At 41.4% G+C, this 25,350-nt stretch overlaps 1 pseudogene; it reads right to left on the bottom strand.

Annotated features, from left to right (window-relative positions):
- LOC140719662 (tyrosine--tRNA ligase, cytoplasmic-like) overlaps nucleotides 1-18,974 on the bottom strand; it is a 48,591-nt pseudogene extending 29,617 nt beyond the window's left edge.
- Between the last annotated feature and the right edge of the window lie 6,376 nt (nucleotides 18,975-25,350).

The following is a 25,350-nucleotide window of genomic DNA, read 5'->3' as shown; positions in this document are numbered from 1 at the left end:
CAACGCGACACCACCAAAGATGGCAGCTGGTGAAACTGCAGTGACCGCAAGAGACTTTCAGATATACAGCGGACAATCGTTTAACCCCTAGACAACGATAGAGTTTATTTCTTATTGGTTATTACTATACCTGCACTTTAGATTGAGTATTGACGACTTATGGTATCTGAATGTTTGTATTAACCTTACTTTTGTACTCCTTTATAAATAAAAACGTTGAAAATGGTACCATCAGACTTCAGCGGACCTCTCTATCTTTGCTGGTAAGTGATCCAGTTACGGGATACTTAACACCATGCATAACCCTGTCTTGTGCCCCTTTCTAGGGTAAGACTATTTGATAAATATCCATTGATTTTAATCCTAGCAGTAGGGTTGTCATATAGTATCTGGATAATTTTAATAATTGTGTCTTGGAAACCAAATCTATGTAAAACTTTGTAAAGAAAATTCCAATTAACCGACTCAAATGTCTTTTCAGCATCCACGTTTATCATTATTGCTTTGATTTTATTTTTTTGTATATGATCCATAATGTGAAGCGTCCTTCGTATATTGTCTTGTGTTTGGCATTGTTGTATAAAACCTGTCTGATCGTTACATATCAGTATGGGTAGAAACTCCTTTAATCGTTTGGCCATGATGGAGGTAAATAACCTATAATCTACATTAAGAACAGATATTGGTTTAAATGACCCGCATTCCATTTTATCCTTGCCTTCTTTCGGTATAGCTGAGATTATCACTTCCTTCCAACTGGGTGGCATTTGTGCTTTTTTTTTTAAGAGCCCAGTTCAGTGTGGGGAGTAAAACAGGAATTAATTCATTTTTAAATTCTTTGTACCACTCTGCCATATACCCATCTGATCCTGGTGACTTGCTTAATTTAAGCCTACCGTTATGAGTGATGGACAGACCTGATGGACAATGGGGTGCAGAGTTAACCATTTCCACCCCCCCCCCGAGAACTACGAACTATTGCTGCTATTGAGAGAGAGAGAGAGAGAGAGAGAGATAACTTGTCATTTAAGGTAAAATTGGATAGGTATATGGACAGGAAAGGAGTGGAGGGTTATGGGCTGCGTGCGGGTAGGTGGGACTAGGTGAGATTAAGTGTTCGGCACGGACTAGGAGGGCCAAGATGGCCTGTTTCCGTGCTGTGATTGTTATATGGTTATTGTTATATGGTTATAAAGCCCAGGCAAGAACATCTGCTACAGATAAGAGAGGGAGAGAGACTGTTGATTTACTGTATTATGACTCTTCCTGGATTATTTACCTTCTACTACTTTGCTCATTAACATTCCTCAGGAGACAGCAGGAGTGGCCCGATTTGATGGACACGGTCATTCAGAGTTGATGGATAGCTGAGACCCCGTGAGTGGGGATAAAAGACAGATCTGGAGAGACACCCTTCAGACACACTAGTGGACACTGGCTGAGTGTTGGGAACCCACAGAAAGGTGGGGGGCTTCGGAGACCGAACCAGGAGATCGGTCAGTAAAACTCAGTGTTACAGCAGGGCCGGTGGGGACTTGTGTGTCCACTCATGCCAGAGTGATGAGTCCACCACAGAAGAACGGTCTAGCTGAAGACCAGAGGGGTCATAACTGAATGACCACAACGACATGACGGATTAAGAACGCAACAAAAGGTTTGCCTGCCGCAGCAGTTGCTGTTACATCTCGCTCGCTCTCTCTCTCTCCAACGATTTCAATACGACAACCATAACTACTTCAGCATTTATGAACTGAACTCTATACTTTCCTATGACAATTCATTTACCCCTAGACATCAATGGAGCTTGTTTATTATTATTATTGTTCCTACACTTTTAGGTTTATTACTGCTAACTTGTTTTATATGTATATTTGCATTTTTGATATTGTATTGTGTAGTTTACCAATCAACACCTTTAGATTGGTACCACCAGACTCCAATGGATTCTTCTTTCTCTGCTGGTCAGACACCCAGTTACAGGGTACATAACACCACTAATTGCAGCTTTTAACTCAATTTCAGTTATGTCAGCAGTCATCATTCTATTTTGTTCTTCACTTAAAGTGGGTAACTCTAGAGAATTCAAGAAGGTGGTAATTTGGGTTATGCTTCCCCCTGGAACTTTGGAATATAGAGTTTTGTAAAACACTTCAAAAGCTTCTTGAATTTCACTTAGCTTATTTTTTTTATCATTTTCGTTCTTGGGTCCCTAATTCTATGAATTGTATTTTCTGCTATCTCTTTTTTTCAGTTTCCACACCAGTATTTTCATAGACTTTGATCCACTTTCATAATGTCTCTGTTTCAGAAACATTAAATTTTTCCTGATTTCTTGTGTAGCCAAACTATTAATTTCATTCCTAATTCTTTAAATTTCCCCTAATGTATCCTGTGCCAAATTCAATTTGTGTTTTTTCTCTAGTTCCTTCAGCCTATTTTGTAATTCCTCTAATGTTTTATTCCTTATTTTTTTCTTGTATGAAGATATTGTTATAATTTTCCCTCTTAAGACAGCCTTCAGAGTATCCCATAAAATGGGAGGTGAAACCTCTCCATTATCATTAAATTCTGAGTAGAGGCCAATTTCTTTTTTAATTTGTTCCTTAAAGTATGGATCATTGAGTAGACTTGAATTTAGTTTCCAAATAGTATTCTTTGGATACTATTCAACAGATAAATATATAGGTGCATGGTCACTTACATCTATTGTCCCAATTCCACAGGTGTTTATTTTGTCTTTGTCTTTTCCAAATGTTATGAAATAGTCTATTCTTGCATATACAGAATGGGGAGCAGAATAATGTGTAATCCCTTCTGTCGGGGAAAAGGTCCCTCCATATATCAATTAGACCAACATCCTCAAAAAGTGTATTAACTTTCTTATGTAAGGATTTTGTTTCATAGGTTTTTCTATTGGAAGAGTCTAAGTTTGGTTGTAACTGTAAATTTAAGTCTCCCCCACATATCAGGAGACCTTCTGTTTCCACTACCATAATATCAGTAATTTTCTGAAAGAAACCAATATCACTTCCTGGGGGTGCATATATATTCAATAGAGTAACTGAATTTCCATCTATATTCCCCCTTACCAGAATGTATCTGCCCTCTTTATCTCCCATTTTGAATGCTTTTTCAAAATTTAGCTTACTTGAGATAAGAATAGCAACTCCTCTCCTATGTCCTGATTTATATGAGGAGAAAAACAAATTAGTGAAGTCCATTCTCTTTAGTTCTCTATGCTCATTATCACAAGCCCTCCGCTCCTTCGGGAACATTGTAAATTCTGTTATTTTTCCACCATATTCTTCCCTCCAGGTCAAGCAGTTTATCTTCTTGTTGATTTAATATTTTTATTGTCTTACTTAGTATCTGTTCCACGTTTTGAACTCGATCTTCCACCTTCACAATTCGAGTCTCTGCCACCGCTACTTTTTGATTGATGTTGGTGAGCTCTGACTTAATATCATGTAGCTGCTGTTTTATATCTTTCTGGAACTCCCTTATCTCTTTCAAAATTTCGATCATATTTGCCACTTTGCCTGAACAAGGCCCAGTGTCCGTCTCGCTAGCACGCGTTCGGGTAGGAGAGCCGCTCGCTGCACTCCTCTCAGCTGCAGGCTCCAGTGTCGCTTTTTTTATTTCCATTCTTTTTCCCCATTCTTGCCCCTCTTATCAGTTCAAATTCTTTTGAAAAATACTATATTTGATGGGTTAACGGGGCTTAATACGCGTTTTTCCGGAGGAGCTAGTGACTTAAACTGCCATTCTCGATGATGATGTCACCGAAACCCAGCCCTATGGTTTTGAACAGGCTACAAAAGGTTGTGATTTTATTAAAATATAAATGAATGACTGAAAAAAAATCAAAAATGAATAAGTAATATTTCAGACATCATTTGAACACCTGGTTAATTACCCACGAATTTACATATGAGAAATGGAAATTCCTGTCAATCTATTGACAACAAAGATTTAAGAGAAAAGATATCCCCTACTTTAATAAATTTCAGCTGTGATATGGATAGGAATTTAAATTTGACTGCTATGATGGGGCTCACTAAAATAATACATATATCGTGCATGCAAGCATGCATTCTCAATCTGCTTCATGCTCAAAGAATATAGAACAGTACAGGCCCTTTGGCCACAATGTTCTGCCAACCTTTATTTATTCATTGAGATGCAGTGTGGAATAGGCCCTTTGAGCCATGACACTCAGCAATCCCCCAATTTAATCCTAGCCTAATCACAGAACAATTTACAACGACTAATTAACCTACCAACCGGTATGCCTTTGAACTGTGGGTGGAAAACTAAAATCCATAAATATCACATCCATCACTCTACCTTCATTGATTTGTTCTGTCACTTTCTGGAAAAATCAATCAGGCTCATGAGGATCAACTAGTCCCTCGCAAAACCATACTTTCTGCCTCTAATCAGACTAAGCTTCTCCAAATGCTCAACAGTCCTGTCCAATTGTTTGCCCACCACTGATATAAGATTCAGTGGTCTATAATTCTCAGGATTATCCCTATTACCTTTCCTGAACAAAGGAATTACATGTGACACCCTCCATTTTCTACTACGACTTCCGTGGCCAGTGAGGATACAAAAATCAATGCCAACTGCGTAGCGATCTCTTCCCTTGATAACCTGGGGTATACCCATCCAGCCCAAGGAGTTATCTAGCCTAATGTTGTTCCAAAGTTCCAACACATCCTTTTCCTTAACCTCGACAGGTTCCAGCACTTTAGTTTTTTCTATGCTTACTGCGCATACATCCCCAGTATCTCCCCAGTTCCTGCCCAATAGAATCCTAATTTGCCCTTCCCCAATTAAAGACTATTCTATACTGTCTGCTCCTTTCCTTGTCCAAATATTACGGAGTTGTAGTCACGGTCTCCGAAATGCTCACCAAGAGATCTGTCACTTGACCAGGTTCATTGCCTAGTAGCAGATCCAGAATGGCTTCTCGTCTATCCAGCATAAACCTTTCCTTTATTCTCCGTTCTGACCTTTCCCTTCTTGTCAACAGCCTATTACTTTCCCCCAGGTGCCCTCCTCCTTCCCTTTCTGCCATTGTCCACTCTCCTCTCTTATCAGATTACTTCTTCACCAGCCCTTACCTTTCCCACCTACCTGGCTTCACCTATCACCTTCCAGTCAGCCTCTCCACCCACCACCAACTTCTTATTCTGGCAACTTCCCTCTTCCTTCTCAGTTCTGAAGAAGGTTCTTGGCCCAAAACGGCAACTGTTTATTCTTTTCTGTAGGTGCTGCCTGACCTGCTGAATTGTTCCAGCACTTTGTGTGTGTTGCTTTGGATTTCCAGCATCTGTAGACTTTGTGTTTGTGATTGACCTCTCTTCTAGTCAGCAGGTCCACATATCGTGTCAGGAATCCTTCTTGGACATCATCACAGGTGTCAGAGCCCCTTTTCCTCACCATGTACATTCCCTTTGTTATCAGTCTTTCCCCTTCCTACCTGTAACCCAGGATACAGGAGACCACTGAGGAGAGGATGTTCCACTTGTTTAACTACTTCCGCACCAGCTTTTTTGGCATCATGTTGGGTCACTACAGAGGACAACTTGTAGACATCCAAAGTGTATTCCCTGAAAACACAGACACGTGCTGGTTAGAGAAACTGTTCAAAGTTCAAAGTAAATTTATCATCGAAGTACACACAAGTCACCATATACAACACTGAGATTCGTTTTCTTATGGGTAAACTCAATAATCCATTACAGAACAATAACCATCATAAACTCAATGAAAGACTGCACCAATCTGGGCATTCAACCAATGTACAAAAGGTTCAATGGTTCAGTTTATTGTCAAAGTATGCATGTACAATACAACTCTTGATATTTGTCTTCTCCAGATAACCGTGAAATACAAAAAATCATGGGGGGTGTTGAAAGAAAAAAAATCATCATCCACTCCCCACATGAAAAAGAAACAAAACTTGCTAACCCAAAACACCCCCACCCCCTCCCTCACACAAAAAAACTAACAGATCGTCCACATGGAAATCGGCAGTTGTAACATCAAACCCCAAAACCCCAACCCAAAAGACAACAAGGTGCAAACACAAAAAAAAAAGCAATAAATATTGAGAACTTCAGATGAAGAGCCCTTGAAAGAGAGTCCATAGGTTGTGGGAACTTTTCAATGATGGGGCAAGTGAAGTTGAGGGAAGTTAACTTGTTACAGCCAAACAAAATAAAGACTTTCAATCTATGAAATGAAAATAATCTTTTCCCCATTTAGATATTGATACCTTACCTGCTTAACTGAAAATCGGTCCCTTTCACAAATTTGAGTTTTTCTGTTGGTACACCTATACTTTCCAGCATGGCTTTTATAATATGTTCGTAGTACCTCGTTCTCAGTTGAAGCAGCTCCCAAGGAGCTTTCATGTTGTCCAAATAAGCATGCAAATCAGCAAATAAAATAGTTACCTGAAGCAGAAGGGGAAAACAGAGATTTTAATTGTTTGTAAGAATTTTTTTATTGCAATTTCTGCTATTTCTGGAATGTGCTATGGCTTTCCTAGAAGATATTCACACATTTTGAGATCCTGCACAATGCTTCAGAAGGCTAACTCATGACATTTCCAGATTTTTAAACTCTTTCCACATGTTCACTACTATGATGTGACACTTTGCAAGTCCCACATCCAGAAAAGAACAACAGAAATTTTCTCCATTTAGGCATCATGAAGACCACTGCCACCATCTTTGCAAAAATGTGCTCCATAGTCCAACAAGTTTTATTCTCAGGATGTTTGTAAGCTTGATATAATACAACTAAGTAAGTCGCAAGTCAGAGTTTTTCCTCAATTAAAAATATTCGGTACTCACAATGTATATTGATAAAAGAATTTTAGATTTTTACTTTCAGCTAATCCTTAAACTCAAGAACTCCCTCTGTTAAACTCTCCACTGGCCTTTATGAAGGTCATTAAAATTATTGTTAGCAAAATTTTGATTATCTGTCCTAAGATCCACTCACTTGATTGGAGTAATACACAAAATGCTGGAGGAACTCAACAGGTCAGGCAACATCTATGGAGAGGAATAAAGATCACTGAGATCCATCATCAGAATTTCAAGCATCTGCAGGATCTCGTGCATATTATTTTATCGGAATCGTTTATTTTCTTGCATACTACTCACTGATCCATTCTGTTTAAGGTGCTGTATTGTGAAAGACTGTTCCTTAAGATTGTTATAGCCGGGGATGGTAATAAGGATAAGCTTCTACTACCTATTAAATGCTCGCAACAGCGCACACTTCAAATAGACTCTGACCAACCAAGTCCAACTCCTGCCCTTCACGTGTGGCTTAGCTACTAAGCCTGGCGGAACTGTTTCTACTCTCAGGAGAAGCGGCAAAGGTGGGTTGCTGGCACCTTAAAACTTGTCCCTTCGGGCAGATGGGGCTCATCATCCATGGTTGGCAGCTCATCTAGGAGAAGGAAAATTCCAGTCTCAAACCTTCACTGCCTTGCAGTTCTTCCCACTCGTGGAGAAGGCTTCCGGAGTAAACTCCGAGGGAAAAATCCAGAGCTGGAATCCCCAAAGGCAGTGCTATATTGAGTTCAACTCTGACTGGCAACTCCTCCAACACTGCAGGTGCCAAACAGTATTGGTCTCTGTCACTTTTTGGGTTATCAGATGTGTGGATGGAGAGTGTGACACATGGTAAAAGCTTGTTCTCCATACTGTACTGCCCTGGCTTGCATATCCTGTAGACAGCTAAGACTCAACACCCATGGTCAACCCTGACTAATGGAAGCCCTAGATTATGAAAGGTGCTATTGCTATCAACAATGACAGAGTATAATGGAATTTTTTAAAAAGCAGAATTATCAGGGATTCTTCTTCAAATCTGAGGAATTAGCCACTGGTGTACTTGGCCAGGTATTGAAAATCTTTGTTGAACAACTGGCTGGAGTGTTCAAAATCATCTCCAGACTCTCACTACTACAATCAGAGGTTCACACCTGCTTCAAAAGGGTATCATTCATCCCAGTGCCCAAGAAGAGCACGATGGGCTACCAGATACTATTACAGCTCAGGACATCAAGAATTCAAAGTTCAATTCCAACATCATCTGTATGGAGTCTGTATGTCTTCCCCGTGGAATGTGTGGGTTTTCTCTGGGTCCTCCAGTTTCCTCCCACATTCTAAATAAATACTGGTTATTATGTTAATGGGGTTATAATAAATTGTCCTGTGATTAGGCTAGGGTTAACTATGGAGGGATGGGCCTGAAAGGCCTATTCTAATTAACAGTATCTCTAACTAACTAACATTCCTAACTGTGATGAAATGTTTTGAGAACTTGGTTATGGCTAGAATTAACTCCTGCCTGAGCAAGGACCTGGACCCAGTGCAATTTGCCATCTCACTGGCTCTCCACTCAGTTTCGGAAAATCTGGACAACAGCAATACACGACCTCAGTCTGCTGTTTATCGATTACATCTCAGTGTTCAACATCATCATTCCTCACTAATAATCAACAAGCTTCAAAACTGGGGACTCTGTACCTCCTTCTGCAACTGGTTCCTTGTCTTCCTCATCGGAAGAACACACTCAGCGCAGAGCAATAATAATGTATTGCTTTCACTGACAATCAACACCTCCAAGGTAATGCTGACCCGGGCTACTTGTGTGTCTGGACACAGCTGAAGAGACATCTCTAATTTTGATCACTTTACTGTTCTTGACTGAATCTCAGATGGCAACAAGGAGGTATACAGGAATGAGATAGATCAGCTAGTTGAGTGGTGTCAGATAGACAGACAGACATACTTTGTTGATCCCGAGGGAAATTGGGTTTCGTTACAGTCGCACCAACCAAGAATAGTGTAGAAATATAGCAATATAAAACCATAAATAATTAAATAATAATAAGTAAATTATGCCAAGTGGAAATAAGTCCAGGATCAGCCTATTGGCTCAGGGTGTCTGACACTCCGAGGGAGGAGTTGTAAAGTTTGATGGCCACAGGCAGGAATGACTTCCTATGACGCTCAGTGTTGCATCTTGGTGGAATGAGTCTCTGGATGAATGTACTCCTGTGCCTAACCAGTACATTATGGAGTGGATGGGAGACATTGTCCAAGATGGCATGCAACTTGTCATAACAACAACCTCGCACCCAGCGTCAACAAGACCAAGGAACTGGTCATGAACTTTAGGAAGGGAGAACACACAGCGATCCTCATTGAAGCGATGTAGTGGAAAAGGTGAGCAGCTTCAAGTTCCTGGACACCAACATTTCAGAGGATCTATCCCAGGCTCAACATTTTGATACAATTACAACAGCGGCTCCACTTCATTGGGATCTTGAGGAGATCTGGCATACTACCAAAGGCTTAAAAATTTCTGCAAATGTACGGTGGAGTGCATTCCGACGGGACGCATCATGGCTTGGTTACGGAGGCTCCAACGTGCGGCATCGAAAGAGGCTGCAGAGGGTTGTAGTCTGAGCCAGCTCCAACGAAACCACCCCCACTCTTGAGTCATCTTCAAGGGCCAGTGCCCCAAGAAGGCAGCATCCATCAACAAGACCCTCACCATCCAGGACAATTCCTCTTCCCATTACTACCATTGGGGAGGAGGTACAAGAGCATGAAGACCTACTCTCAACATTTTAGAAACAGATTCTTCCCTTCCACCATCAAATTTCTGAACGGTCCACGAACCTATCAATACTACGGTATTTTCCCTCTTTTGCACTACATTTTTGTAACTTACAGGAATTTTTATGTCTCACACTGTACTGCTGCTGCAAAACGCCAATGATAATAAACCTGACTCTGATTTATGCTGCCAGCTTTCAACAAAATCATCCATGGAGAAAAAATCTGCACATTTCCTATTTGCCTATCTTCTCACCTCACAGCCAGCTTTCAAGAAGTCAGCGATCTTTGACATTGGCACAAAGTATGCTACATGGGGTTTTCCAGTTGTGGCTGTTCCCCAGTAAACATTCAGGTCTCGCTCTTGCAGAATGGAATGCAACTTATCCTCACCCAAGACCTCCTAGAAAAAAAAATTTGTTGAACTATTTAAGTATATATTAAGCATAAAAATACATTCTTAAACTGATTTTTTTGCTGAAAATGCAAAATATATAATAAGATTAAATGACTGCAGTTCAAGAACGTATAGACATAAAAGTGAATTGATCCTCAAAATGTAATCAATTATCCACCAACTTATTTACCAGTTATACTGTTCTGTGCTTTTTTACCAAAATATTATATCACTTTTTATCTTTTCGCCATATATTTACTTTCAGTGACAAAATTACATGGTTTGCAGTTTGCACATTATTCAGGGTGAGAAGTTTTAATAGATTTATATTTACAAGCTCAAGATAATGAGAAGAAGGTTAGGGTTTCAACATATTTCAACATTCAACTCATTTAAAGTTCCAGTTAACTTTGCATTCACCAGCATTCCCGGTAATCAAATCTATGTATTCAAACAGAAAGAAAAATATTTATTTCTTATCAATGATATTTGCATTCACCAGTATTCCCGGTAATCAAATTGATGTATTCAAACAGAAAGAAAAATATTTATTTCTTATCAATGATATTTGCATTCACCAGTATTCCCGGTAATCAAATTGATGTATTCAAACAGAAAGAAAAATATTTATTTCTTATCAATGATATTTGCATAATGTCACACCTGCAAGTTTCGTCTGATAAGACTGATCTTCTCCTCAACATTTCTGCTTTCCCCCATGATGCTGAATGCTTCCAATGGCGATCTGCGAGAAACCGAGAAGTCAGTTTTACTATAACATTACTGCCAAGTGCTTAATTTTGTTCACAAACAATGCCAGTAAACATGAACTTCTCCTGCCCACTATAATTGCATAGATGATAACACTTGCAGGCTGTCCCCAGTACATCCTTAAGTTGTGTCAGTGGTTAATGCAAACAACACATTTCGCTGTATATTTTGATGTACATGTGAAAAATAAATGAATCTGAAGAACTGTCTAATATTTCTAGATTTCTGCATGTACAACTGTACAAGAGTAAAGGTTGCCTTTAGTGTAAGACGAGGTCTCTTGAGAAAGCTTTTACACAAATCAGTAGGAGGTGGGTTATCAATTCAAAGATTCAAGGACTAGAAGCAAAACTGAGCAACTGGTACAGTACTGTACTTTTACATTAACATTAGAGAATAACTGAGGAGAAATAAATTGGGGACTCATCTGCCATCTCAGTGGATGCAAAAAAAATCCTTTGGTACCATTTTGAAAAGGATGGAGAAGCTGGCTCTGATGTACTGTATAATGCTATAATGCTTACTTCTAAAGCAAAAATACAAATATTGTCCTCTTTTTAAAAAAATATTTAATGAGTGTGGAATAGGCCCTTCCAAGCCTTTGAGCCATGTTGCCCAACAATCCCCCAATTTAATCCGAGCCTAATCACGGGACAATTTACAATGGCCAATTAACCTAACAGCCGGTACATCTTTCGACTGTGGGAGGAAACTGGAGCACCCAGAGGAAACTCACATGGTCACAGGAATAATGTACAAAGTCCTTACAGGCAGCGGCAGCAATTGAACCCAGGTTGTTTGTACTGTAAAATGCTGTGCTAATCACTGTGCTAATCACTGTGCTAATCACTGTGCTACCCTGGCCCCTTGCTGGATAAAGATTACCTACCATGCTTATTACAAACATGACTATAATTCAAAAGTGCTTTCTTGGTATGGCAATACTAACAATACTTTACCGAAACTGTCTATAAATATGTTAGAAGGAAGAAAGCCCTTTAATGTAATGAAATTCTTATTTTCACACTGTACACACCCATCACTGGGTGGTACGTGGCAATTTCAGAACAAATCTACCAGCTTAAAACAATGCATTTGCAAGACAAAGTGGACAATCAAGATCAGAATTGTATTTTGCCACCGTCCGTAACTTCAAGTATGGCAAGATTTATTGAAACATATGGTGAAATGTATTGTTTGCATCTCGGGGTTAGACCACAATTGTCGTCACACATTTCAGTGTCAAGATAAGAACATAGGCAACAGGAGTAGGAGTTGGCCATCTGGTCCGTCAAGCCTGCTCTTTCCCTCCCATAACCCTTAATTCCCCTACTGCGCAAAAATCTATCCAACCTTATCTTAAATATATTTACTGAGGTAGCCTCCACTGCTTCATTGGGCAGAGAATTCCACAGATTCACCACTCTTTGGGAAAAGCAGTTCCTCCTCATCTCCATCCTAAATCTATTCCCCCGAATCTTGAGGCTAAGTCCCCTTGTTCTAGTCTCACCTACCAGTGGAAACAACTTTCCTGCCTCTGTCTTATCGATCCCTTTCATAACTGTATATGTTTCTATAAGATCTCCTCTCATCCTTCTGAAATCCAGTGATTACAGTCCCAGGCAACTCATTCTCTCATAGTCTAACCCCCTCACCTCTGGAATCAAGCTGGTGAAACTCCTCTGTACCATTTCTAAAACCAGTATATCCTTCCTCAAGGTAAGGAGACCAGAATTACCCAAAGTACTCCAGATGCAGCCTCACCAAAACCCTATACAGTTGCAGCATTACCACCCAGCCCTTAAATTCAATCCCTCTAATAATAGCCAACATTCCATTTGCCTTCTTGATAGTCTGCTGCACCTGCAAACCAAGCTTTTGTGATTCATACACAAGCACTCCCAAGTCCTTCTGCACAGCAGCATGCTGCAATCTTTTACTATTTAAATAATAATCTGATTTTCCATTTTCCTTCCTAAGTGGATGACCTCACATTTATCAACATTGTACTCCATCTGGCAGACCCCGCCCACTCACTGAACCTATCTATATCTCTGCAGACTCTCCATATCCTCTGCATAATTTGCTTTTCCACTCAATTTAATGTCATCATCAAACTTAAGATACACTACACTCAGTCTCCTCTTCAAAGATCGTTAATGTATGTAACACAGAGTAAGGTTTCACTGCTAATGTAATGGCTTCTCTGTAATGTTCCACTGCTGAGGTAATGGTTTCTCTGTAGCAGCAATGTTTGGATTATGACTAAAGATAATGGGGCATGTTAACCAATGAGCAGGATGTTGTTCTTTCTTGTGTGTCTGGGAGCCAGGAATTTGCGGTCTTTTGCTGGGAAGAGATGAGGAGAGAAGATGCGAATGGAGAGAGTTGGTAGACAGCCGGACGGAGTGGACTTGGACCAAGGGTCCGAAGGTCAGCGACGATCGATGGAGGTCGATGGTGGACAAACGGCCTCATCTGTGAGCTCCAACATTGCGCGTTAGACTGTTTCATGAGAATGGACCCCTTTCTGGGTTTTTTTTTGCAATTAACGATTCAGCTTTATAATTCTTAATTTGACTATATGGTTAGTAAGAATATCATGAAGAGTTGTGGGCTCGGCACCACTCACCACTGATTGTCAACCAGAGAAACACCCACATATCCCACCTCTCTGCTTTCTATTGATTAACCAATCCTCTATCCATGTAATACATCACCCCCAACTCTATGCATCCTTATCTTATGGATGTCTTTTATGTGCTGGCACCTTATCGAATACCTTCTGGAAATCCAAGTAAATAACATTCATCTCTCCCCCTCTATCCATTGGGCTCATTATATCCTCTAAGAACTCCAGTAAGTTTGTCAAACAGGACCTGCCTTTGCTGAAACTATGCTGTGTCTGCATGATGGATCCATTTCTTTCTAGATGCCTCGCTATTTCTTCTTTCATGATAGCTTCAAGCACTTTCCCAACTACAGATGTCAACAGAGCAAGCCCACAATGCTCCACACAACAGCAAAGTAAGTCCCGTTCCTCACCCCCATGCACACACACAGTCCTCTAAGCTCGTCAGCCCGTATCCTTCAGCCTCCAGCACACCCAGATTCGGATGTGGACACACAGGCATTGGGTATTCGACTACCCCAGCAGACCCACGAATCCGGCCAATGGGCCTCAACCTTTTAGTCTTCCAATTGGAGCCTCGGGCCTCAATTCTCAGACTCACCTCCAACTCCATCCTTCCTGATGACAGGACTCTGAACGCTAGGCCTTGGAACTCTGGTCTCACCATTCATGAACGCACGGCAGTCATTGGACCTTGTTCCTTCTGTCTGAACCGAACTCTGACTCTGGAAGCTGCTGACAACTTGACCCTAAAATGAGCCAACATCCATCGTCTGTCAGCCAGACATTCCAGCCGGGTTCACAGGGATGCCCCATATCCTTCATTGCTGCGTCACTCTCCTTTGAATACGATGAGGACACTTAAGCCTGACCTCCAATTCCCCAACATCTTTGTCCCTAAAACTCCAAGCTGACCCCTGACAAACCTCTCTGTCCCCAAAACCATCCCTACAAACCCAAACAAAACACTAAAAATATTCACTGGGGGGGGGGGGGGGGGGGAACAACTAAAACTTGGTTACAACTTCAACAGAGGTCACAGTTCTGTGCCATCTTGAGACTGTAACCTTTTGACACCACTTGTCCCCAAAACCTGCTTCAATGAATAGTGTACAAGAATTTGCCACACATGGCATTAGGCATGTATAAAAATGAGGTAACAATCTGGTGAGGTTAAGAACACAAAATGCTGGAGGAACTCAGACGGTCAGGCAGCATCTACGGAAATGAATTGATAGTCAATGTTTTGGGCTGAGACCCTTCTTCAGGACTGAGAAGGAAGGAAGGAAGGAAGATGCCAGAATTAAGGGCGGAAGGGAGGGGAAAGAGGCTAGCTGGAAGGTGATAGGTGAAGCCAGGTGGATGGGAAAGGTCAAAGGCTGGAATGGAAGAAATCTGATCAGAGAGAAGAGGGTACCACAGGAGAAAGGGGACCCAGGGGAAATAACAGGCAGGTAAAAGGTAAAAGGTCAGAGTGGGGAAATGAGCAAGTTGGGAGAGGGAACCCGTTGAAGATGTAACAGGTGTGCTAATTAACAAGAGCATACAGCAAACAGAATCTCACAGTCCAAATTAGATGTGATCAAAACTCTGCAGTTCTGCCACATCCGGCTATGAATAGCAATTAAACACTTACAGGAAGACAATTCCTAAAACTCTTCACCTGGTACAAGTGCCAAAGACAAGGATGCACCTTCTGTAACCATCTACTATCAGAAGTTCTGAGTGGAGGATCCATCAGTTCCCCAAAATCACAGAAGACCAGGTACGCCACTGTTATTTTAGAATCCCAGATGACGATGAGGAGCAAAACAGATCGGCTAGATGAGTGGTGTTGCAGCAACAAACTCGCACTCAATGATTGTGTATGTAAAGTAGGGAGAACATTCACTGGTCCTCATTGGGGAAGACAGTGGTGGAAAGGGTGGGCAGCCTTAAGTAACTTGGGTTTCAACATCTCAGATGATCTGTCCAGGGCCCCACACATCAATGCAATCATGAAGACTACTTCGTTAGAAGTTTGAGGGGATTTGGTATGTTTTTATAAATTGCAAATTTCTAAAGGCAACACGGCCTGGAGTGAGCCCTCCAGTTTACAAGATCGGATGAGGCTGCAGAGGGTTATAGACTCAGCCAATACAATCACAACTCTCCCCACCACCTTCAAGTGTTCAATTTGTATGCTGTTATGTTGCAGTTGGGTGGCAGGGTGGAAATACAATTCTACCAAAGCTGGTAATAAGGCCCTCCTTCAACCCATTGGCCCCCAGGTCACCCTTGGATAAGGTGTAGTACCTGCCTAGCCCCTCGATCAGGGTCACATTTCTTCACCACCTGCCATGGGAGCAGCAGATGCATATCACAAGTCCTGTTTATACGACCACTGATGCCAGGTAGACAATCTCTGAACAATATTGATAATGGCTGGGGTCACCCATCTTGTAAAGACACTTCCCAGAAGAAAGCAATGGCAAACCACTTCAGTAGAAAAATTTGCCAAGAACAATCATGGTCACAGAAAGACCATGATTGCCCATGGCACATAACAATGATATTTTGCAGAACTAACACAGTTTAAGAGGGCAAATTTTATTATTCTGGTGCAATAATAAAATTTATTATTGAGCAATGCAAGGACTGACAATTTTCTGAAGTGAGAGGGGCAGCCACTGCATTTGATATACAAATAATAAACTATTTCTAGACTCTGCAAGCCACAGATGTTGAAAATCTGAAACAAAAATCAAAGATCCCAAAAATACTGAGCAAGTCAGGCAACACCTATGGAGAGAGATTCAGAATCAAAATCAAAATGTTTAAACATCTATGGAGGATAATGAACAGTTGATATTTCAGGCCAGAAATGATGACTACCTATTCCTGTCCAAAGATGTTGACTGACTTGCTGAGTTCCTCCACCATTTTGTGTGTGTTACTCAAGATTTCTACACCTGTAGAATCGTCTGTGCTTCTGTTATCTAGTTTCTGTTATCTGTTTCCTGGTATCTGTTTCTTTGGTACCGCTGGTATCAGTCTTAGATAGGCTATTGAGCAACCCAGTGGCTTTAAGAAACCAGAGACTACCATTCAAATGCTACTCTGGTAGCAGTGGAGCTTAAATTTATAAAGCCAGTAATGAGTAATTACCATAAAATTAACAGACTGTTGTAAAAATCCATCTGGCTTACGACTGACCTTGAAGGAATGAAAGATATCATTATACCTGGTCTGGCCCAAACCCACAATAAAAAAAAACAGATTTATTAGGAGCTCCTCTTCTGTTTTCGCTCTCCAGAATAGGTAGACAAGCTCTTAACCCTATTGTTAAACATACTTTAAAAATTTGGTTTCAATTTCATAGATTTTTTTAATTAAATGATTTTCTACTTTCTAGTAATATTTATTCTAATTTCTTTTTTAAACCATCAACTTTGGATAAGGCTTTTTTAACATGGAAAATTAAGGGAATAAAAACTTTTTTAGATTTGTTTTTACAAAATTGTTTAATGTCTTTTTCACAGTTAATGGATAAATATGATATCGCTAATACACATTTTTTCAGTTATTTACAGGTTAGGAATTTTTTACCAAATTACCCCTTGGCCTGCTCTTTAAATTTGGCTTATGTTATTTTTCAGTTTAAACCTTTTCAAAAACAATTAATAGCTATCACTTATAAACAGTTAATGAATGCTTGCATATCACCTAATGATAGGGTTCAACGCACCTGGGAAGTAGAACTTCAACATTCACTTTCAAATAATCAATGGAGTAAAATTTATTATTTAGTCAATAATTAACCTATCTGGGGAGGGGGGAAGGGTCACATACTTTTTTTTCTACACTTGTAATCATTTAAAAATGCAATTACCGGTAAATAAAATTTTAAAAAAAAATAATTAACCTATCTGTGCACGCCATATCTTAATTCAGTTTAAGATAGTACACAGGGCCCATATGTCCAAAGATAAATTGGTGCTTATCTTTCCTAACATAAGCCCTATTTGTGACAGATGTAACGCAGAAGTGGCTACTCTAACTCATGTGTTTTGGTCCTGTGTAAGTTTAAATAATTTTTGGAGGGATGTGTTTGGAATATTATCTAAAGTTATAGATATGGATGTTCAACCTAATCCATTTACAGCAATTTCTGGGATTATTCCAGAGGAAGCAAGCAAAGTGTCTGCTTCCGCCCAACATGTGATAGCTTTTTCAACTTTACTGGCTAGGAGAGCTATTTTGCTACACTGGAAAGAATCTAACCCACCTACTGTATTCTATTGGCTCTCCTCCATTATCTCATGTCTAAGCTTGGAGAAATTTAGAAGCCGGACATTTGATACATCCTTATTTTGAACAAGTCTGGCGACCCTTTATTCAATATTTTCATATGATTTAATTTATTTTTATTTATTTATTTTTCTTTATTCTCTTTGGGGAAAATCCTTATCCATGAAGGTTTGGAGATGACTGGAAGGATGTGTTTTTTTTCTCTCTCTTTTTTTTCTAATTTTATCCTCAAATGGATTGCCCGATCTTTCTTTTTTCTTGTTTCAGTTTAGTTAGTGGGCTTATTTCCAATCTTATTTTATGATTGCTATGAGGAGTTGTAGTTTTTTTTGACCATTGTATATATAACAGCATAATATTTTACCTATTTGATTTTGACATTATATACTTTGTTTTTATTATTGCTGTTAATATGACTTTTATATTATCTACTTGCTAAACTCCTCTTCCGATTTGTATATTCTTTATTTGAAAATCAATAAAAAAGATTGAAAAATGAAAAAAAAAACAGAAAATGGTGGAAACATTTAGGAAGTGAAGTACCATCAGCGAAGAAGAAGAAGAAGAAGAAGAAGAAGAAGAAGCAGAAACAGAACTAAAAGCTTTTGGTCTTGTAGGAATCTGAAACTTAAAACATGAAGTATGTTTCGCTTTCTACAGACGTTGCCTGGCCTGAGTGCTTCTAGCATTTTCTACTTCGGGTTTCCGGCATCTGCAGACTTCCTTTTATTGCCAGACCTTGCATTATGTTTTACTATTAAATATCCTCCGACCAGCCTGCTGTGTCACCCAGCTCCAGAACAATTTTGGATGAACAATAAATGCTGTATCCTTGCCCGCGATCCTCAACCCGAAAAATAAATAGGCAAAAGCAAGTCAGATGTCACCGCACCCACGAATGCTCCATATAAACCAACGCTGGTGGAACGCAGCAGGCCAGGTAGCACCTATAGGAAGAAGCAAAGCCCAGGCCGGCTACAGTTCTTACAGGACCCCAGCCCACGTGAATCTGACCAACACACAACTCCAAGCCCTGCATCCTCCGGCACCAAATCCTACCAGATATCCTTACCGTGTGCAGATCAGCTTAGGGAGCCAACGATGAATGACCGTCTACCTGTACCGCCAACACCTCACGTTGTTCAATTGCATCAGCTACCTCCGGTTACCAGCCAGCATGGGCATGCGCAGACCGCTAAGGGCTCACCAATCGCACTTCACTACGTCTGCGCAAACTGACCAGAGCCGGTCTCGTCGATTGCACGTTACTGCGTCTGCGCAAACTGACCAGAGCCGGTTTGGTCCATTGTGCTTCACTGCACCTGCGCAGAGCACTTGTCGCTGCATCATAAGAACATAAGGAATAGGAGCAAGAGTAGGCCAATCGGCCCCTCAAGCCTGCCCCGCCATTCAATAAGATCATGGCTGATCCAATCTTAACTCTAGTTTTCACCGAATCCCACAAGGAAACAGTGCCAACCAACAGGGCACCATGCCGCCCATTTTATTTTATTATTCATCCCACCCAAACCCATGTGATCACCCGGGGGGGGGGGGGGGGGAGTGAAAAACGAGTTGCCAATTGAGGAGAAAAAATCTGGAAAATTCCTCTCCGACCCATCCAGGTTATCGAAAACTGGTCCAGGAGATCACATGGCTGATCTAAACCTAGCCTCATGTCCACTTACCTGCTCGCTCACCGTATCCCCTAATGCCATTTTTATCCAGGAAAATGTCTATCTCCGTTTTGAATTTATTGAGTGTAGTAGCTTCCACAGCTCTCTGGGGCAGTAAATTCCACATTATATTAACAGTATATTATCTACTTGCTAAATTCCTCTTCCGATTTGTATATTCTTTATTTGAAAATCAATATTGAAAATCAATTAAAAAGATTGAAAAATGAAAAAAAAAACAGAAAACGGTGGAAACATTTAGGAAGTGAAGTACCATCAGCGAAGAAGAAGAAGAAGAAACAGAACTAAAAGCTTTTGGTCTTGTAGGAATCTGAAACTTAAAACATGAAGTATGTTTCGCTTTCTACAGACGTTGCCTGGCCTGAGTGCTCCTAGCATTTTCTACTTCGGGTTTCCGGCATCTGCAGACTTCCTTTTATTGCCAGACCTTGCATTATGTTTTACTATTAAATATCCTCCGACCAGCCTGCTGTGTCACCCAGCTCCAGAACAATTTTGGATGAACAATAAATGCTGTATCCTTGCCCGCGATCCTCAACCCGAAAAATAAATAGGCAAAAGCAAGTCAGATGTCACCGCACCCACGAATGCTCCATATAAACCAACGCTGGTGGAACGCAGCAGGCCAGGTAGCACCTATAGGAAGAAGCAAAGCCCAGGCCGGCTACAGTTCTTACAGGACCCCAGCCCACGTGAATCTGACCAACACACAACTCCAAGCCCTGCATCCTCCAGCACCAAATCCTACCAGATATCCTTACCGTGTGCAGATCAGCTTAGGGCGCCAACGATGAATGACCGTCTACCTGTACCAACACCTCACGTTGTTCAATTGCATCAGCTACCTCCGGTTACCAGCCAGCATGGGCATGCGCAGACCGCTAAGGTCTCACCAATCGCACGTTACTGCGTCCGACCAGAGCCGGTTTGGTCCATTGTGCTTCACTGCACCTGCACCTGCGCAGAGCACTTGTCGCTGCATCATAAGAACATAAGGAATAGGAGCAAGAGTAGGCCAATCGGCCCCTCAAGCCTGCCCCGTCATTCAACAGGATCATGGCTGATCCAATCTTAACTCTAGTTTTCACCGAATCCCACAAGGAAACAGTGCCAACCAACAGGGCACCATGCCGCCCATTTTATTTTATTATTCATCCCACCCAAACCCATGTGATCACGGGGGAGGGGGACGAGTTGCCAATTGAGGAGAAAAAATCTGGAAAATTCCTCTCCGACCCATCCAGGCTATCGAAAACTGGTCCAGGAGATCACATGGCTGATCTAAACCTAGCCTCATGTCGCTCCTACTAACCTGCTCGCTCACCGTATCCCCTAATGCCATTTTTATCCAGGAAAATGTCTTATCTCCGTTTTGAATTTATTGTGTAGTAGCTTCCACAGCTCTCTGGGGCAGTAAATTCCACAGTATATTATCTACTTGCTAAACTCCTCTTCCGATTTGTATATTCTTTATTTGAAAATCAATATTGAAAATCAATAAAAAAGATTGAAAAATGAAAAAAAAAACAGAAAACGGTGGAAACATTTAGGAAGTGAAGTACCATCAGCGAAGAAGAAGAAGAAGAAGAAGAAACAGAACTAAAAGCTTTTGGTCTTGTAGGAATCTGAAACTTAAAACATGAAGTATGTTTCGCTTTCTACAGACGTTGCCTGGCCTGAGTGCTCCTAGCATTTTCTACTTCGGGTTTCCGGCATCTGCAGACTTCCTTTTATTGCCAGACCTTGCATTATGTTTTACTATTAAATATCCTCCGACCAGCCTGCTGTGTCACCCAGCTCCAGAACAATTTTGGATGAACAATAAATGCTGTATCCTTGCCCGCGATCCTCAACCCGAAAAATAAATAGGCAAAGGCAAGTCAGATGTCACCGCACCCACGAATGCTCCATATAAACCAATGCTGGTGGAACGCAGCAGGCCAGGTAGCACCTATAGGAAGAAGCAAAGCCAGGCCGGCTACAGTTCTTACAGGACCCCAGCCCACGTGAATCTGACCAACACACAACTCCAAGCCCTGCATCCTCCGGCACCAAATCCTACCAGATATCCTTACCGTGTGCAGATCAGCTTAGGGCGCCAACGATGAATGACCGTCTACCTGTACCGCCAACACCTCACGTTGTTCAATTGCATCAGCTACCTCCGGTTACCAGCCAGCATGGGCATGCGCAGACCGCTAAGGGCTCACCAATCGCACGTTACTGCGTCTGCGCAAAACTGACCAGAGCCGGTCTCGTCGATCGCACGTTACTGCGTCTGCGCAGAGCACTTGTCGCTGTATCATAAGAACATAAGGAATAGGATCAAGAGTAGGCCAATCGGCCCATCAAGCCTGCCCCGCCATTCAATAAGATCATGGCTGATCTGTCCATAAACTCAGCTCCATCTACCTGCCTTTTCCCCATAACCCTTTAATTCCCTTACTATGTAAAAATCTATCCAACTGTATCTTAAATATATTTAGTGAAGAAGCCTCAACTGCTTCCCTGGGCAGAGAATTCCACAGATTCACCACTCTCTGGGAAAAACAGTTTCTCCTCATCTCCGTCCTAATCTTCTCCCCTGAATCTTGAGGGAATGTCCCCTAGTTCTAGTTTCACCTAATAATGGAAACAGCTTTTCTACTATCTCATCTATCCCTTTCAAAATTTTGTGTGTTTCTATAAGACCCCCTCTCATTCTTCTGAATTCCAGAGAGTATAGTCCCAGGCAACTCAATCGCTCCTCATAGGTTAACCTCTTCATCTCTGGAATCAACCTGGTGAACCTCATCTGCACTGCCTCCAAAGCCAGTATATCCTTCCTCAAGTATGGAGACCAGATCTGCACACAGTACTCCAGGTGCGACCTCACCAGTACCCTGTATAGTTGCAGCATGACCTCCCTGCTCTTGAATTCAATCCCTCTAGCAATAAAGGCCAACATTCCATTTGCCTTCCTAATAACCTGTTGTACTTGCAAGCCAACTTTCAGCGATTCATGAACAAGCACTCCCAAGACCCACTGCACAACAGCATGCTGCAATCTTTCACTATTTAAATAATAATCTGCTCTTCTATTATTCCTTCCAAAGTGGATGATCTCGCATTTACCAACGTTGTATTCCATCTGCCAGACCTTGGCCCACTCATTTAACCTATCTATATCCCTCTGCAGACTCTCCACATCCTCTGTACAATTTGCTTTTCCACTCAGTTTAGTGTCATCAGCAAATTTTGCTATGCTACACTCAGTCCCCTCTTCCAAATCGTCAATGTAAATGGTAAACAGCTTCGGGCCCAGCACCAACCCCTGCGGCACCACCGACTGCCAACTGGAGAAACACCCATTTATACCAACTACCTGCCTTCTATTGGTTAACTAATCCACTATCCATGCCAATACACTTCCTCCAATTCCTTGCATCCGTATCTTATTTATAAGTCTTTTGTGCGGCACCTTATCGAATGCCTTCTGGAAATCCAAATAGATGACATCCACCTGTTCCCCTCCATCCACTGCACCCATTATGTCTTCAAAGAACTCCAGTAAGTTTGTCAAACAGGACCTGCCCTTTCTGAATCCATGCTGCATCTGTCTAATGGAACCACTCCTTTCTAAATGTTTCACTATTTCTTCCTTAATGACAGCTTCAAGCATCTTCCCGACTACAGATGTTAAGCTAACTGGCTTATAGTTGCCCGTCTTTTGCCTACATTCTTTTTTAAAAAGTGGCGTGACATTTGCTGTCTTCCAATCCGCCGGGGCCTGCCCAGAGTCTAGAGAGTTTTGATAAATGATTACAAGCACATCTACTATAACCTCCGCCAATTCTCTCAGCACCCTGGGATGCATCCCACCAGGACCAGGGGACTTATCTACCTGCAGGCCCTCTAGTTTGCTCATCACTATCTCTTTAGTGACAGTGATTTTATCAAGGTCCTCACCTCCCATTTCATCCATAACGTCATTCTGTGGCATATTAGACATGTCCTCCACCGTGAAGACCAACACAAAATAGTCCTTCAATGCCTCAGCCATTTCCTTATCACCCAATATCAATTTCCCCTTCTTGTCTTCCAAGGGACCTACGTTGACTTTAGCCACCCTCTACCGCTTTATATATTTATAAAAACTTTTGCTATCTGTTTTTTATATTTTGTGCTAAGTTACTTTCGTACTCTGTCTTCCCTTTCCTTACTTCTTGTTTAGTTGTTCTTTGTTGCTTTTTAAAGTTTTCCCAATCCTCCAGCCTCCCACTACTCTTTGCGACTTTGTACACATGAGCTTTTAATTTGATACTATCTTTTATTTCCTTAGTTATCCATGGTATTAGACAAGCAAATATTATTTACAGTGATTAGAAAGCCATAAGGTAAAGTTTAAAGTTAATTTTATTATCAACGTACACACATAATCACCATATACAACACTAAGATTCATTTTCCTGCAGGCATACTCATCAATTCTATAGAATAGTACTACAACAGGATCAATGAAAGATCAACCAGAGTGCAGAAGACAACAAACTGTGTAAATACAAATATAAATAAATAACAAGAACGGGAGATAATGAGCTAAAGAATCTTTAAAGTGAGATCATTAGTTGTGGGAACTTCCCAATGGAAGGACAAAGTGAGTGCAGTTATCTACTTTGGTTTAAGAGCCTGATGGTTGTGGGGTAGTAACTGTTCTTGAACCTGGCGGTGCCCATCCTGAGGATCCTGTACCTTCTACCTGATGGTAGCAGTGACAAAAGAGCATGTCCTGGACTGTGGTGATGAATGCTGCTTTCCTGCAAGAGCATTTCACAGAGCAACACACAGATTGTTAAGGGAGGGGATTGGAGTAAAGAATATAGTTTTTATAAACTTATGATGTACGCAATTTGTTAGCAAAGTCACCATTTATTTCCTGTCCCAAATTGTCCTCAGTGGTTGCTAGGCAATCACCTTCCAGGTTTGAGGTCTATGTATCTGAGCTAGACAATGAGTGATAGGAACACAAGGGAGGTGAAAGCGGTGAGAGAAGATAGAGGAAAGTAACGTCTTCAGACAAATTCCTCAAACTGTGCTCCACTTGTCAGGTGGTTCAAGTTCAGTTTATTGTTATTCAGCTGTACACTTGTATACCGCCAAACAAAACAATGCTCCTCCAGATCAAGGTGCACAACAGAAAAAGTTCCCTCCCTCTCCCCTCATCTTCTATTCCCCACTCTAGCCTCTTACCTCTTCTCACCTGTCTTTCAACTCCTGCTGGGTCCCATCCTCCTTCGCTTTCTCCTATGGTCCACTCTCCTCTCCTATCAGATTCCTTCTTCTCTAAGTCCTTTACCTTTCCCACCCCCTGGTTTCACCCGTCACCTTCTAGCTATCCTCCTTTCCCTCCCCTCACCTTTTTATTCTGGCATCTTCCCCCTTCCAGTCCCAAGGAAGGGTTTCAGCCCGAAACATCAACTTTTTATTGATTTCCATAAATTCTGCCTGATCTGCTGAATTCCTCTGGCATTTTGTGTGTGTTTCTTTGGATTTCCAGCATCTGCAGACTTCCTCATGAGTATAATGTCAGTGACACTTTATACCTGGGTGGTCAGGGAGTTTGGTAGTCTCGTGGCCTGGGGGAAAAAGCTGTTTGCCATCCTAACAGTTCTTGTCCTAATGCTGCGGTACCTCCTGCCTGATGGTGGTTGGGGGGGGGGGGGTGCAAAGAGATTGTTAGACAGATGGGGGGGGGGGTTCATTGACATTGCTAAGGGTCTTGTGTATGCAGCACTCCTGAAAATACCTCAGATGGGTGTCAATGTCTGAATTGCGTATTAAATTCATGCATGCAGTGAATTATTAGCCTCTGACAAAATGCAGCACAGAAATAAAATGCAAGGAGCCGAAACATCTTGTGTGGCT

This window comes from Hemitrygon akajei, chromosome 32, assembly GCF_048418815.1.
Source record: "Hemitrygon akajei chromosome 32, sHemAka1.3, whole genome shotgun sequence".
NCBI classification, from domain to species: Eukaryota; Metazoa; Chordata; class Chondrichthyes; order Myliobatiformes; family Dasyatidae; genus Hemitrygon; species Hemitrygon akajei.
The sequence above is the reverse complement of the archived record's forward strand: the minus strand, read 5'-3'. Positions and strand labels throughout refer to the sequence as shown.